The following is a 17,948-nucleotide window of genomic DNA, read 5'->3' as shown; positions in this document are numbered from 1 at the left end:
TTTGAATACCTTCAGAATGTTAATAAACAGTTACATATTTTACACAGAATATTAGAAATCAAACCCATATACAACATTATATCACGGCAATCATGATGCTATTTTGTAACACATTTGAATTTTCATTTTGACATCAAATATCTCCTTTTAGTCAGTCATTCCTATCTAATACATAAGTAGCTTTTACCTAACTTGTTGACTTGTAGTGGGGTAACATCTCATAAGTCTTTATTAAAAGCTGAAGTCTGAATCTGACACAAAATTCTGTCACATAAATAATACCTGTTTTACATTTTTGGGAGACCTGTACATGTGGAATATGAACACCTTAATACACTGTGAGGTTAATAATAATTGTTTGTCATAACCATGTGAAACCTTTGTATCAGAGCATCTTTAATTCAAAACCTTATTGTATTATTTATTTTGACAATGACAATTATGAACATATTACATATATATATATATATATATATATTTTTTTTTTTTTTTTTTTTTGTAATAGGGATCAAACTCATGCTCTTGTGCTTGCCAGGCAGGCACTTGTGCCACTGAACTAAACCCCTGACCCCCACAATAATATATTTTTATAACTTTAGTTGAAATGTCTCCCATAGACTATGGAGATCATTGGGGCCTCCAATCAACGAACAAGAGCTGGTTAAGTGTTACGAGGTGGCCACTTTCTTATTCATTAATTGAAGTCCTGTCCAATAATCTCTCCCACCCTAAGGGATTTTGTTTAACCATCTTAATAATTTTTTAATAACAAGAAAACCCAATCATAACATTTGCCATATTATTTTTGAACAATGAGAGACCCTCAAGTTATGATAAACAATAATGTAGTTTACATGTACATAACCAATTTTCACATCATTTGGACAAACTGGGAACCCAGGTGGAGGCATGTTTGTAAATTTGTTACCCAAATTAAACTTTGATTAAATGATCAAAAATAAAAAACTTTGATTAAATTTCAAAAATAAAAAAAGAAAACATTCTTGAGCTCAAATAAAAAAGGACAACTGTTTACAGAATGGACAAATGGACAAATAGGAACAGACGATCTGTACAGATTTGAACAGACACAGAAACAAGCACATAGCATGCCGGTGTCTGAGAGAATTCTTTTGAGTTCCCAAGGGCTGTTTATCCACTTGTATCATGCCCCTTTGCTGAACTAATTTGCTTCTTAGGCTCCATGTTCTTGGGTGTGGAAAACCTGTTCACCTCCAGCATCCCATGCCCTCAGGGCATTTCGTAGGTACTCCGTGCACACCTGTGTGGGCACTGGTGTTCTCAGTGCTGCACCTGTGAACAGTCACCAGCTCAGCAACTCCCAAAAGCAGCCTAACAGACTGGGCGGACAGACAGATGGATACACAGGAGACTGTCAAACACCTTACAAAATCAGGGTGCACTCAAATATATTTTAGTCAAATTGAATTATATTAACTTTCTTTTTTTTTGTCTTTTTTGAGAGGGGGTCTCGCTATGCAGTTCAGGCTGGCCTTGAGCTCACTTCTTAGCCCAGGCTGGTCTCGAACTTGCAATGATCCTCCCACCTCAACCTCCTGAATGCTGGGATTACAGTATATTAACTTTTTACAATTGTAGAATTTGTAACTGTAAGTAGACTTCGGTCAGATTTGTGGTAGGTCCCTTAGCAGAGATCTCTTTTTAAACAATTTGGAAAGGACAAAATCTCATCTATAGTTAACACATATTTTTGTCATAGGACTTACCATACACTCCTATCATCTATCTAAACTTTGTTTTTATTTTTGGTTGCCATCTCCTGGGCGTCCTGGGTCTGTTAAAATTGGTTCTAGTTTCATCCCTTTCTGTCAGTGGTAGAGCAGTCTGAGGAATCACCGTCACAGGACTGAGCATCAGCTTCTTGAGAGGTGGGATCAACTCCTTCTCTGGGTTTGGTTCCATGGTACATCTGAATAACATGCTCTGGCACCCAGACAGGCCATTCAGCATCTCTGGAAAGAGAAGCACTACCAGATACCAAGACTCACTAAGCAGCCATAGTGAGACAGTGACATGTTGGAGCCAGTTGATCACCATCTCGAGAAAGCCAATTATTGAATTTTTAATATATATTCATAATTGCTATTAGAAATTGTCTTTTGTGACAGTATTTTGTGAAAAGTCAGCAAACCACAGGTCAGGGCTGCATTACCTGCCTAACCTCTCGGAGCCTGCTGTGCCAAGCAGGGCGGTGCCTTCTCAGGGAAGCTGAGCCAGAGCACCTCTGCTCTGTGGCAGCGCTGTTGCAGGCCCTGCTGGGTGTTCTTCTGGAACAGGAAGGCTTTCCACATCAGCTTTGCATTTACATCGAGTGGCCCAACAATACCATCATCTACACTGTGGACAGTTGGTAGAAGGTTGTGTTGAAGGGACAGATGGTGGCTGTGCTGTCCCCACAGGTGCAGCAGCACAACTTTTGGCAAAATGCCTCCTCCCCTTGCAATGAAAACAAGTGGCTTTGCCTTTTCTCTTTCCTTTAGGCTGTGAACTGATGACCTGGGTGATTATAACTTGTCTAGGACTACTGAGGAGTCTAAGTTTAGTAACCAGGTAGGTTTGCCTTTTATTTCATTTGTGTTGACTCCTGCTGCTTTGCTGATACCTCTCACTGGTAAATTATTTTCTTTGCCTTATCTTGCAGTCATTGAATTGTTATTTCCTAGTTCCTTATTAATTTTAAGAGATCTTTCCGTTCATGATTGCTAGCTGTGATCCTGTCTTCAAGGCCTGAAAAATCTATCGATATTTAGTTTCTTTCAAGTGGTTTTTCTAGCTTCCAATTGACCTTTAATTTCTTGGATATCTCTTTGAATCTGTTTCATTCACTGTAATTGCTTTGTATATTGTTCATTCAGGCCAGGGATTTTGCTCAACAGCATAAGTGCCTGCCTTGCAAGCACGTGGTCATGAGTTTGGTCCCCAGTATTCCCCCCCCCCAAATTACACTATATTGTTCATTCAAGGTTTCCATCATTTTCCTATGCTATTTTTTAAAAACCCATGTCATCTGGAGTTTCAAGAATGGCGGCTTGCTAGGGGTTTGGGTGGAGAATCTCCGTGGAGAAATCAGATTAGATGCTAGAATATGACAACATGGAGAGGGCCAGCCAAATGGATAATGATTTTTATTAACCAAGGCAGTAACTGAAGGGAAAAAAAACTAGGAAAAGGAAGGAAAAGCACAGATGGAGAGCTGATGCCCGATGTACTCAGTGAGCCCCATTCCACGCTGTACTAGGCGTGCCCGGGGGATTTAAGGTGGTGCTGAGGCTGCAGCTGCCAATAATGGGAGTCTGCGAATCCCGCACCCTTAACATGGCACACTGAGCAGTGGATCCAAGAGGAAAAGCTGTATTGGCTTTTTGTGACTGCTGGAAATTGAGACCTGGGATCCCATGAAGCAGCCAGAGCCACCTGGCTGCGCCAGAGGAGACTTTGAGAAGCTCTGGAGCTCCGAAGCCAGACACAGTGCAGCTTACTGACTGATCTGTGCTGTGCTGGGAACGCAGTGAAGATAAGTGGTGCAGTGTGCAGTGGACCCAAGAGGAAGCTCTACATTGAGTCCCTGTGAGTACTAGGGACTGGGTCCTGCAGCTGCTGTCACTTGCTGGAGGACATCTTGGAATTGGGCAGACCCAGCACTGCAGTGACATCAGATAGTCGCCCCTGGCACAAAAAGGTCTGTAGAGGACAGCTGTTATTTGGGCAGAGCCCTGTGCCATGGTGACATTAGTCAGCCACTTCTGGCACAGAGAGAACTGGCAGGATCTGCTGGGGCTGAACCATGCCTCTAGTTGGGATCCAATAAACAGATATGAAATAGTCGTGACTCTGTGACATCCACAAGGTATAGCCTAACTTGCAGATTGACTGGCACAGAGGCTGGAGGCTAGCCTGCACTGTCCCTGAATCCCTGCCTACCTCAGATAACATCAAATTGGGGAGGGCAGCAAAAACTCCAGTCAGCATGCTTCAGAAAGGCCCAAAGCAATTTGGAGAGAGCCAGAGACCCCCAGGACACACCAGTCTGAAAGAAACCAGAAACATGACAAGAGATAGAAATAAAAAAAATCTCCAGCTGCTGAACATGAGAAAATAAGCCCAGGAGAAGTAAACACAGAAGAGAACCAGCACAGTAACCATCCAATACTAGCCACAGCATCAGCCAAAATAAAGAAATACCTTCATGACCTCATAGACGAATTTAAAACTGTAATTCTGATCCAAGTGAGGCAAGATATAGAGATTAATTAAAGAAGTGATAAGCCCCGCCCAAGAGAACACAGATGGAAGAATGGAGGAAATCAGAAAAGAAAGAGAAACCTCTGAAGAAGAATTTAAACATAACCTAGAATACATGAAACAGATCCAAAAAGATTACCAGGAAACCAAAAACTCCATTGAACACTGGCAAAATGCCTTGACAAAAACTAACGTTAGCCTTTTGAAACTTGAAGAGAGATTTGTGATATATGATCATGAAAGAAAAGACCTCTTAAAAATAATGAGAAAGAACAATTCAAAGGCTAGAAGTCAACAAAAGGATACATAACTTAAGAATAAAGCATGTGAGCAAGGAAGCAGGAGCGACCAAAAATGAAATACAAAGAATATTCACAGATATATTAAAGGAAAACTTCCCAAGCATAGGAAAAAAATGGTATCCAGATAAATGAGGCATACAGAACTCCAGCTACCTACAACCAAAACAGATCTACACCCAGACATATAATAATCAAGATTCCAGAAATCCACCAAAAGAACAGAATACTAAAAGCAACCAAGGAAAAGAAGCAGGTAACCTACAATGGGAAAATTATCAAAATAACAACAGATTTATCAACACAAACTCTCAAATTGAGAAGGGCCCGGGGGGAAATATTCTAAGCCCTGAAAGAAAATAATTTGCAACCAAGACTGATGTACCCAGAAAAACTCTCTCTCAAAATTAATGGAAAAATAAGATGTTTCCAAGACAAGGAGGAACTGTGGGAGTTCATGGCCACCAACCCAACCCTACAGAGAGTGCTGAAGGACATTACAGAGAGAGAGAGAGGAAGGGATACCAGGATTCCAGCAACAGTGGCAGAGAGGCCTCAATGAAAGGGGCAGACATCTTATTTGAATCTGATTTGTTAGACTGCGGTTTTGCCTTGGCTAATTTTATTTGAATTTGGTATGCTTGATAGTATCAAGTCTTAGAGTAGAGGCAACTACACTGAAGATGACAAGATGTAAAAGATACCCATTCTGGTTTGATTATTAACTGCTTTCGAAGTCCTACAATGTCTCCCAAGTTGTGTTTTTATTAAAATAGCTATGTAATACTATGCTTAACTGTATTAAGCCTGATGATGTGGACAAGTCTGTTGAAAATAACAAGAGACAGCAGAGTAACTACAGTAGTTCATCTAATATTGTGGTCTTATGTGTATTTTTCATGGCATGTTTTTCTAGGAATTTGTTTTGCTGTCTTGTTATGATTTGTTTTTCCCTATAATACAGAGGATAGATATACATGTAGAAATTCACACATGGGAAGATTTTTAAAAACTGTTTATGGAAACAGATTATATAATGCAAGATGTAATGAACAGATATTCTGAGGAAGAAGAGACACTAAGAAACCCAATGCTAATTCTGTAGCATTATGATGTGAAATCTAGCAATGCTATTATTTACTGATCAGAATGATATCAGTCTAGTCTCTTTTCAATTTCAGCATATGTAAATATAAAGACAGCTACCACGAAGAGAATGAGAGACACTATGGTAGTTATTATTGTCTTCCCCAATGTCAGATCTTGAAGACCTAAAAAGCCTTCATCATCCTGTAATGATTTGATTAGTTCTATAATATGCAGTATGACTTAATGTGTGTGAAGATGGGGACAACTATTTGGAAGAAACTAGAGACAATTAGATAAACAGTGAAGATCTCCAGTGGACTTGCTTTGAAATCTGTATTTCTTTTTTTAAAAATTTTTTTGTTTTTCCTTTTTTTATCAGTACCGTGGATTGAACCCATGACTGCCTGCTTGCAAGGCAGGTGCTTATGCTGCTGAGCTAAATCCCCAGCTCTGAAATCTGTATTTCTTTAAATTGTTTCTTTTTGAACTGTTTTGTTCTGTTTTGATATGTTTAATCTTACCCTCTTTAAGATAAAAATCAAGTGTGTAGGACTGATAACCATATTACTAAGTTTTTATTAGATCACTGAGAAGAACTGTTGGCAGTGTTACTATTTGAATGTCACTTTACATACTTTAATTTTGTAACCTGAACAACTATTTCTAAGATGACAATATGTAACTTATTAACTGGTGATTTCTGTTTATTTTTCTTTAATTGTGCATTATTTCTACCCTTTTTTTCCTCCATGTATTTTTTGTTTCTTTTTCTTTAAATAAAAAAATCTATGTCATCTTTAGATATAGTCAGCAATTCTTTCATTATGTTTGTGATTTCTTCTTTTACCTGAGACACCTTTCTGACCTGATTACTTTTACAGTCTCATGAAGTTGTCTCATTCCTTCGGTTGCTATCAGAGATTTCAGGTGTGTGACTTCCATTTTCTTCCATGACTACATCTCCCAGACTTGTTCTTTGTGGGCTGGAGAGCTGAGATTGCCTTTTGCTCCTTTATCTGACATTCTCCTGGGTTCTTCCCAACAAGTCAGTGGTACAGTCTCAGGCACTTCACTTGTTGGCTGCCCCTCCATGGTTTAGGGGAACTGGGCAGGCACCAGGATTTCTCTGAACCCAGGTTCCCAGGGAGATAGCAGGGTGTGGGCAGGGCTTTTCCAAAGCCAAGCAGCTAAACTGGGGCTTCCCCAATGGCCAAGGGTGTCGATGTCGCTCCTGGCCAGCAGGAAGGACACACGACAAAGTCTGGCAGTGGACAACCTTTTCTTTTATTTTCCTTCTCCGTACAGCCTGCCCTGGGATCGCTCCCAGCCGAAGCCTCCTTTGGTCCGCTCCCTGCGGCTCCTTCTGGGCTTCTACTTCCGGGCTTCTTCTTCCCCCCCAGGGGTGGCACCAGTATATATACGGATACAGTGTCCAATCATGTTAAAGTGAGCAAGGCAAGCTGATTGGCTAACATCATCAGTTGCCAGGCAGACTATATTGTTGAGCGGGTTGCTTACGCGGTAAGCAGGAAACTAACGTGCTCGATGGGAGGGGTAATCTAACTCAGGCTTTGCTCTTTCCTACAGGCCTCACGTCCGCCAAGTAAGGCGACCGGGCTCGGGGCTGCGGCTCCCAACATCTCCCCCTTTTTTATTTTTTATGAATGTGCGCATCGTAGCCCTTCCTGGACTGGGTGCAGAGGCTTATGCCCTATGCGTAGGCCCACCGTAGGTCCTTGGCTTAGACCCTGGTCGGCCGTCCCATGGTCTGCCAAGGCCCTGAGGCCCTCGTCCTTTTTCTAGGGCCAGGCACAAACTGGACGGAACCTGGATGCACACAAGCTTGCACTCATTTCCTCTCCGTAAAGAAATCCCCTCGGAGAGAAATTTAGACCTGGGCAGCATCTAACAGTCCAGCGGCTTACGTGCAGGATGGGGTAGGGCCTGGCTTAGGTTGAGTTGCACCGGGGGAGTACGCTCTTACCCGTCATTGACTCATCTACCCTGCTATATCATAATTTTTTAGAGGAGGAGTGTGGGAAGCTCACCACCCCTAGACTCGGTCGTAGGCTAGGCGAGCGAGCCATGCATATGCCTGAGGATCTTCTTGTCCATTTCGGGCTACCGCTATTTCTATTCATCTTGTTGGTTGGTCTGTGATGGATCTCCGGTAGGGCAGGTCTGATCTTCAGTCGAGGGCTTTGTCGCCCGTGTCAGTCTCTCCGGTACCCACAGTGGTTCTCGTCCCGATTCCTGTGGGAAAACACAAACCGCGCCTCGGTTCCAGCTGACCACTGGATCCGGGCCCATCCATTGTCCTGTCAGGACATCTTTCCACTTCACCCACCCTTTATGGTTGGGGGAAGGGTTGCAGTGCTCCACGGCTGGGGAGCAATTATCATTATTTAAATTTAAAAAATTGTGTGTGAATAGTGCCATGGATAATCGTGCCTTTGGGGCCAGGCCTTGGCCTACTCCCCCTTTTTGTTTTTGTAAAATTTCTTTGAGGCTTCTATGAGCCCTCTCAATGATTCCTTGACCTTGGGGATTGTATGGGATACCATGTTTTAATTGAACCTCCATCATTTTGCAGAACTCATTGAAGGCTTTGCCTATATAGGCTGGTCCATTATCAGTTTTTAATATTTTTGGTTTGCCCCATGCGGCCCAAGCCGCCAGGCAATGATTGATCACATTAGACACTTTTTCACCTGTTTCTGCTGTTGCAAATATGACGTGAGAACAGGTGTCTGTGGAAACATGAACATATTTAAGAGTCCCAAACTCCTGTATATGTGTGATGTCCATCTGCCAAACATCACCAGGGATCAAACCTCGAGGGTTTACTCCCATCGGTATGGCAGGTTTGTATGTGGCACAGGAGTCACATAGTCGCACGATATCTCGTGCATCTGCTCTGGAAACATGGAAATGGTTTGCTAGTGTCCTGGCATTGACATGAAACTTATCATGGAAGGCACGGGCTCGCTCGATTGGTGTTAGTAAGGTAAAAATCCATAACGGGCGAGTGGCAGTATCAGCAGCCGCATTCCCCTGTGCCATAGGCCCTGGCAGGGATGTATGTGCTCTTATGTGGGTGGTGAAGACCTTATGGTGTCTGTTCTGAAGCAATGTCTGGATAGACAGGAACAGCCCAGCCACTGTGGAAGTGGATCTAATTAAACCGGCAGTCTCAAGCACTTGCATAGCATTGACCACATACCTAGAATCAGAGACAATATTAATGGCTTCTGAGAACCGTTCAAGAATCATTTTAACGATCTGCAGTTCCACCACCTGAGGCTGATCAGGTTCAAATTGTATGGTAACCGGGGGCTTGCCTAGGATCACATAGGCGCCTATCCCCGTCTTGGAGCCATCTGTATATATTGTAGTTGCTGGGACTAATGGCTCAGAGGCAGTAACCTTTGGAAAAATTATAGGGTGCTGAGTGACAAATGACAAGATAGGGTCTTTAGGGTATTGATTGTTTATATCCCCATGGAAAACACATCTCAAAATGGCCCATGTATCTATGCAGGCAGCCAGGGTCTTGATCTGGCTGGCGGTATAGGGTACTCGGATGGCTTGTGGTCCTGAGCCAAAATGTTGGACAGCTCTATCATGCGCTTCAAGGGCCAATGAAGCGACTGCCTCCGGGTAATGCTCTATGACTTTTGCAGGTGAGACCTTAGGGTGTATCCACAGTAATGGTCCTTTCTGCCAAATCACCGCTGTGGGCTGTAGACTAGTCTGTAGCAAACAGACATCAAAGGGTCGCCCTGGTTCAATTCTGTGTAAGGTAGCCCCACCTAAGGCTTTTTCCACTCTCTGTAAGGCAGCTCTTGCCTCAGGAGTGAGCCTCCTGTGGGAGGCTATATCTGGGTCTCCCTTCAGAAGGTCGAACAGGGGTTTGAGATCTGAATTTGGTATATGTAAATATGGCCTAATCCAATTAATGTCTCCCAATAGTTTTTGCATGTCATTTAGGGTCCTAACGCCATCCGTCCTAATGGTGACCTTCTGTGGAGAGACTAGCATAGGGGAGATTTTTGCGCCTAAGTAGGTCACCATTTCTCCTCCCTGAATCTTGTCGGGGGCAACATGCAGATTAGCTTGTCTCAGGGCCTCGACCAACTGGCCGAGCATATTATTTAGCATGTCTGGGTCCCTGCCGCTGAGCAAAAGGTCGTCCATGTAATGCACACATCTTATCTTGGGAAAGGATTTCCGTAGGGGGGCCAGTAGGGAATCAAGGTAAATCTGACACATAGTGGGACTGTTGGCCATACCTTGGGGCAGCGTTATCCACTCGTATCTGAGATCAGGGCTTTCTTGGTTAATGGTGGGTAAAGTAAAGGCGAACCTATGAGTGTCCTCTGGATGCAGGGGAATTGAGAAGAAACAGTCTCTAAGATCTATAACATAAACTGGCCAGGACTGAGGGATGGCTGAGAGAGCTGGCAGCCCCCTCTGGACCGCCCCCAGGGACTGCATCTGCACGTTGACCGCCCTTAGATCATGGAGCAGCCTCCATTTGCCAGACTTTTTCTTAATTATAAAAATGGGGGTGTTCCATGGGGAGGTTGACGGCTTAATGTGTCCTAATCTAAGTTGTGTACTGACTATTTCTGACAAGGCTAATAGCTTCTCCTTAGGCAGGGGCCACTGAGGTACCCAAACCGGATCATTTGACCTCCAGGTGATTTTGATCGAAGTGGGTAGGAGAGCTTCTTCAGCGGCCCCTAAGAAAAACCCAGCCCTTGCCTACCTTTTTTGTTCTCTACTGGTATTGGGGATGTCCGACCCTGTAGGGCATTGCCCAAGCCTTTGCCGGGGGTATATCCCTGGTTCCTGAGTATATCCTTAGCCTGGGGGGAGCAGTTTGACGTAAGCGTGACATCCATCTGAGTGAGGATGTCCCTTCCCCATAGAGACACTGGCAACTGCAACACAAATGGTTGGAAATGGCCCTGATGACCCTCCTCATCACACCAGAGCAGGGTTGAAGCACTAACCTGAGGAGCTGACACCATCCCCAGGCCCTGCAGCGTGTTATCTGCAGTGTTGGTGGGCCAGTTGGAGGGCCAATCCTTTCTAGAGATAATGGAACGGTCAGCTCCTGTGTCTAGGAGCCCTGTTATACTCTTGCCGTTGACCTTAAGTGAGAGCATGGGCCTTTTATCAAGTATTATATGGAGTCCCTCGAAGACTTCCCCTGAGGAACCGAAACCTTGACTTTCTCTAATTTTCTGCTTTGAGGGGAATCTCTTGTGGAGACTGGGGAGCAGCAAGAGCTGCGCTATCTTGTCTCCTTTATTGATTAGCATAGTACCCACAAGAGATTGAACCATAATTTTAATGTGTCCTGTGTAGTCTGAGTCTATGACCCCCGGGACTACTATGAGACCCCGAAGGGCCGTGGAGGATCTCCCGATCACCAGACCCACGGAATTTTCGGGTAACGGTCCCTTAAAGGTGGTTTCAACCACTTGAACACCCATATCAGGCACTAATATAAGTCTGGAGGCGACACTGAGGTCCACACCTGCTGACCCAGGGGTGGCCCTTGTTGAAGGCTGCCATCCTGAGCTGTCCTGTCTCTGGGGCGGGGGCCCGCCTGTGAAGGGGGCCCCCTCTGGCCATTTTTTGGCCCTCTAACATCTCGTCCACAAATACGGTTGCCCTGAGCATCAAAGACCGACCTACACTCCTCAGCTTTGTGTGATCCCCTCTTGCATCGCCCACAAACATATGGTTCTTCATTCCTAGGGCGAGGCCTAGCATCTGTATTGTTTGGGCAATGACGTTTAATGTGTCCTGGCTCCCCGCAGGCAAAACACCCTTTAGCCTTACATTCCCCTTCTAACCCGCGAGGTCCCCTCTGCTGTACAGCCGCGGCCAGGAGAGCAGCCACTCCCGAGTTGGAGAGCGGCCCCCCTATCTCTCTGCATATCCTAATCCAGGCGTTGAGGTCCTTGTTCTTATGAGGAGCTATCGCTGCCTTGCACTCCTTTGTACATTGCTCGAAAATCAGCTGCCTTACCAGCGGTCGAGCCACTCCCGGATCAGAAAATATCTTATCGGCAGCATCTTGCATTCGGGCCACAAAGTCAACAAATGGCTCTGTGGTACCCTGAATTATTTTTGAAAGACACAAGGAGGCTGTTCCGGCACCACTTACCTGCTTCCAGGCGCGGAGCCCTATGGCATTAATTTGTTCATAGACAGCGCCGGGGAACTGAGTCTGATCATCAGCGTGCCGACCTTCTCCCATAAGCATTTCCTTGTTCCACCCCCGGTTTCCCCGACTGGCGTTTCTCTCAGCCTGCTCTGCAGAGAACTCTGCGTACCAGGCTCGCCAATCCAGGTAACTACCCGAGGGCAGACACGCCTTTGCCAGCTGAATCCAGTCCGCGGGGGTGAGGGGCCCAGAAGACAGGTTCTCCAGCATGGCAATGGTGTAAGGCGCAGTCAGCCCAAAGGTTGTAACTGCATTTTTAAGTTCTCTAATCTGCTTTATCTCAAAAGGCTCCCATGCATTACGTCCCTGGCCCATAGCTACTTGTACAGGAAATATCCCGTAGGGGCCACTATCTATCCCAGGTGGTGGATGTACCTCATGAGACAAACGTCCCCCCTGCCAAAGCCACCTGTAAAAATACCGACCCGCCGGCGGCGGAGCATAAGACGGCGGCCGTGATTGGGCGGAAAATGGGGGCCCGTGCATCACTTCCTGTTCTGGCGAAGGGGAAGGGAGCTCCCGGGCGGCCGCCTCGTGGCGAGGGATCGCTTCCGGGAACAGCCCCCAAGGTGGGGCGGAAGGCTTCGCCTCCCTCTCGCGCCGGGGAGCGCTCAGGAGCTCCCTACTCCTCCGCAGACCAAGTTGAGCGGAGCGCAATTCACGGCGCAACGCTGGGAAAGAACCCTGCGACTCCTTATCGAGCGACTTAGGCTCCTGACAGCTGGTCTCTTTGGCCTCCTTGCCATTCAACTTTCCCTCGTCCTCGGAGTCAGACGACTCCGAGGCTAGAGCCCCGTCCTTCTCCTTAGCATCTTTGTTCCCCTTGACGGGCCCCTCTCGGGAGCTCCCCGACTGGGCCTGCTCAAATACCCTGCGTACTTTTGTAAGCTCTTGAGAGCTTTCTCCACAACCACCCTCGCTCTTAGTGTTGCTACCTAGCATGTTTCCCATCTTTTAATATGTTACTCACCGCGTGAGGCCCAAGGAATCCGCCACTTACGCGTGAGCCTGAGGGGAGTCTAAAAGCCCTGTAGGTGCGCGCCACCCAGAGCCCAGGCTTATCCCCAACTCACCTGTCTCGCAGCTCTGTACTGGAGCGTTGTCCGCTGTCACGTCTCGGGGGTGATCAGTCCCCGTGCGGGCCTCCAAATGTCGATGTCGCTCCTGGCCGGCAGGAAGGACACACGACAAAGTCTGGCAGTGGACAACCTTTTCTTTTTATTTTCCTTCTCCGTACAGCCTGCCCTGGGATCGCTCCCAGCCGAAGCCTCCTTTGGTCCGCTCCCCGCGGCTCCTTCTGGGCTTCTACTTCCGGGCTTCTTCTTCCCCCCCAGGGGTGGCACCAGTATATATACGGATACAGTGTCCAATCATGTTAAAGTGAGCAAGGCAAGCTGATTGGCTAACATCATCAGTTGCCAGGCAGACTATATTGTTGAGCGGGTTGCTTACGCGGTAAGCAGGAAACTAACGTGCTCGATGGGAGGGGTAATCTAACTCAGGCTTTGCTCTTTCCTACAGGCCTCACGTCCGCCAAGTAAGGCGACCGGGCTCGGGGCTGCGGCTCCCAACACAAGGGTATGCAGTGATGGGGCTGATTCTCTCCATCTGTGTGTCTACAATGGGACTCCCCTACAATGGGAGCAGGCATGCAGGGGTGTGTTTGTCTGATTCTCTCAGTGAGTGCTGGCTGCCAAATGAAGCAATGGTGGCCTGTGGGTGCATGGGGCTTATCTGGCTGCATCTCCTTGCTCACTCTGGCTGCCAGCAAGAAGCACGCCTTCCATTGGTGGTTAGCAGAGGCTGATCTGGCTGCGGTTCCCTGCCTGTGCGGGCTGCCCACAGGAAGCAAGCTTCCTGACGGTGGGAGCTGGCGAGCAGAGGTGAATCTGGCTGGGTCTCCTTACCTGTGCTGGCTGTCTGACCCTTTTCCCCTTTTAATATATTCTTTTACTTTCTTCCCCCTTTACTAGGCTTGTGTAAAGATAACATGGCATGGAATTTATTGAGCCTGGGTACAGACAGAAAGTGAGACTTTCTGTAGAGAACAAAGAGAAGTGAGCCCTTTTTATTGGGATGGGAAGAAGGAAAGGGACATTAGGTGGGAAGATTTCAATAAATGCCTGTGATTAAAGTTTTCTAGCTGCCTTTCACCTCAGGGGGCAAAGTCCTTAAGGCATCTGGTGTGCATTTTTGGGTGGGTCCAGACTTTCCTGGGACCTACAAAATCCCTTGTCCTACCTTATCTCTTTTAAGACATCCTGGTGATCCTTGCTGATGACAGCTGGTGCTGAGCTGAGTTCCTTGCTGAGAGTAATGCCTCTGCTGGCCAAGCAGGTAGGGGGCTGGGAGAGCCAGGCCCAACTGGGAACTTACAGTTAACATGTATTTATAACAATAAATTTCAGGGAAACAAACGGTTTATGCGATGATCTAGCATAAAGTCTAATTATTTATTTTTAAAAATTTGGAAAAAGAGTAATCTTAAAATAGTGACATATAGAAAACATGTTCGTGATAGTCTTGGGCCTTGAAGTCCCTCTCACTGATTTGGCATGCAGAGAGAGGAGCTGACAGGAGCCAAGTATCCAGGGCTGGACATCTCTGCCAAAAGCACAATTTCAGGGGAAAGTAAGCAGAGCTCTGTGTCCAAAGAAGGGTGGTGCTGACCTCCCCTTAATAAACACCAGCAGGTTGGGTTTCTTTGGCAGCTTTACTTGGAAGTCAATGTTAGAGTATTCTGGCACAATAGAAAAGCAAAAAGTACAAAATGAACAGGTTTATTGAGTTGAAGACATGGAAATGAGTACACAACCCATGGTGGCTGAGCTGTCTCCTTCAACCAGATACAGAGAGGTAGGGGGTTCTATGACCTCTGATCAGAAATGGCGCCTGGGGCGGATATTGATGATGTGTGAGGAACCAATTGGAATTCTCTGTGTGGGCAAACAGCAAATGGAGTGGCAATTAGGGATGAAGAAGCAGGAAATGGTAAGTGTTCCCGCTTTGGCCTTCCACCATGTTAGACCACCGCCATAACTGTACAGTAAGTTATACTAGGACAGAACCTTTTACTTTCATCTTTGTATTGTCAGGAAAGGATGAAGACTGCCTCTTGCTACTTCCTGCTGGACGGGGGCATCATGTTGGGGTCTCAGTAGTTGATGGGATGACAGTTGATGCCCATGTAGAAGCTGGTACTAGGTATTTTAGCCAGGACAAGGAGTTAATCATTGGTGAACACTCTATCCTAGATTGGAGAAATAAAATCACAAGGTGCTGTCATAGTTACTTTTTACTCATTGCTAAGACAAAATACCTGAAGCCCAAATTGGGAAAGGAAAGGTTTGTTTCTTACAGTTTTTGGAGGTTTCAGTCCACACTCAGTTGGCTCCAAGGCAGGCGGGCATGACTGGGCTGCCTTTCATGGTGGCTGCAAACAGCAAACAGGAACCAGCAAAGAGTAAGACACACCTTCTTCCTGCCATTACATCACATCCTGGCTCCATCCCTAGGTGATGTAGCACTAACACCATCAATCCAGGCAATAGACAATGCAAATGCACAAATGCACAATGCAAACTCATGAGGCCTGGGGGACACAGACATAAACCATGACAGGTACTATGAGGAGGAAGATCACTATCATAATTAAAGGACCCAGGAGAGGTAGAAGGAAAGGTGCACTTGATCTGAATGTGTCATTCCATCAGGTCTATGGTGTGGAAGAATCTGAAAAATAAGCATGGAGCTGGAAGGGGTGGAGTTATGAGAGGTAATGATTCCCTCATCTGAAAGGGTAGAAGTTAAAAGTGTAGGTAGGGCTTGTCTTTGGTCCAGGGGTTGAGCTGGAAAACAATAGGAAGCATGAGAAATATAAGGCCTGAAAGTTGAATGATATTTGGGAAATTATAGAGTAGGGTGGGGAGGGCCGTGGCTGTGTCACTATAAGTGACATGAAGTCTTAGACCTACAGGGGTCTCATGTTTAACTAAACAGCTGAGGGTGGAGAGAACTAAGGTAGTTGTCATGCAGAACAGAGAGCAATTTTACATATAATTTGGGAGTCTTTAGGGAGGATTGCCCAGAATCTTTTTTTTTAATTGGTACCAGGGATCGAGCTCATGACCACATGATTGCAAGGCAGGCACTTATGCCACTGAGCTAAATCCCCAGCCCTGATTGCCCAGAATCTTACAGTGAAAAAATTAACTACTAGAATGTAAGGGATCAGGAACCAAATAGGATAAAGAAACATGACCTAGCCTGGCTAGGGGAGCCTTGGTGAGAAGGAGATGGGAGATAGGAGATGAGATGACCACTCAGAATGTGTAGAGTCGGGGAGTTAGGGTTAGGAGGGCACCACTTGGGTTGAGTGATGTGGAACCAGAGTGGCAGTCCAGTGACCTTGACCACCATTGGAGTTCTGAGGAAGATGAGGCAAGATCACTCCATTTTGGTTGTAGTCCTGTTGAAAGATCTGAGAAATAAAGGCTGGACCATTATCTGACTGGATACTTGAGATAGACCAAATCTTGGAATGATTTCTTGTAAAGGGACGTTAGTAACTAAATCAACAGTCTTCCTGGTTGTGGGAAAGGCTTTTATTCATCTTGAAAATGTACAAACAAAGGTGAGAAGATATTTGAGAGTTTTGTGGCGGGGCATGTGTGTAAAATCTACCTGCTAGTGCTGGCCAGGGGTGTGGCTCACAATGGGTGCCGCTGTCCTGCCCCTCCCACCTGAGGGCATTGTGTGTCAGCCTACATTTCCCATGATCCTCCCCTTACCTACCATGCACATGACACAAGCACCTTCCCCTTCAGCCTACATCTCCCATAATCCCCTCTTGTTGACATCATGTCTGCCTACCTATGTGCTTATGTATGACTTCCTGCTAGTCTAATAGGCCCACGACATATGAGAAGATCCAAGCTGGCCCATCCTGTGAGGTCACATCCTCTTTGACTCTATATAAGCCATGTACACTTCCTGAATAAACAAGACTCGATTGGAATCTCATCCTGTCTCCGTCTCTCTTTTCTCTTGCCCAGCCCTCCATCCCCGTCCCCTCTCCAGGCGAGGCCTATGGACCGATCTGCGGGCCGGATCAAGTGGTGCCCAATGTGGAGGCTCGACCTGGCACGAGGGATATCGACATGGGACTGTTCATGGGAGTAAATCGCCAGCCGGCGTGACTGTTTCGGGGCTTCGTTCCTGTGATCTGTGATGAGGGCCACCTTACGTCTCACCTGAATCACAGTAGGTGAATAGGATTAGCATGGGGCAGGCACTTAGTGAACATGAATTGTTCATGAATGGCCTCAGGGAGGCACTCAAGATTAGAAGGATTAAGGTTAAAACAAAAGACTTGCTTCAGTACTTTCAGTTTATACATTCAGTGTGTCCATGGTTCCCTCTAGAGGGCACCATCTATTTAAATAGGTGGAAAAGAGTAGGAGATGCTCTCAAGGACTATTATGGGGTTTTTGGCCAAAAAAAGATCCCGGTAACCACCTTTTCATATTGGACTTTAATCTCTGAGCTGCTGACACAACGTCACACAGATCCCCAGATCGCAGAGATACCTGCTCAGGGTGAGGCTGCATTATCTGCCTCCCACAATTGTACTCCGCAACCACTGGACTTATCTAAAACACCCAGCCCTCCCTGCTCTGTGGTTCTTGATATCCCGGAGCTTTTTCAAGATGGCGACTTGCTGCCACTTCCTTATTCTGGAGGCCACAAGGGTACTCAAAATGGCATGCACCACCCTGATACTCAAAATGGCGCTGTCATGCTCCCTCCTCCGTACCGCCCTATCAACCCTGGAAATGAGAGCTTAGCTGCTGGAATGACCAAGAGACGGTTTGGACTTGGGTAGGATCAGGAAGTCCATGGTTTGCGCCCACACCCTGTTGGTTCTTTCCGGGGCTCCAATGTCCCAGACAAAGTCAGTTCTACCTTTGTCCCGCAGCAACAGGGGGCAGATCACATTGTAATTCCCCGGGAGAATATTTTTGTGTTCGTTG

This window comes from Cavia porcellus, unplaced genomic scaffold, assembly GCF_034190915.1.
Source record: "Cavia porcellus strain 051 isolate PalLab524CR breed Dunkin Hartley unplaced genomic scaffold, mCavPor4.1 scaffold_17, whole genome shotgun sequence".
Classification (NCBI taxonomy): domain Eukaryota; kingdom Metazoa; phylum Chordata; class Mammalia; order Rodentia; family Caviidae; genus Cavia; species Cavia porcellus.
Note: the sequence above shows the minus strand (reverse complement) of the source record.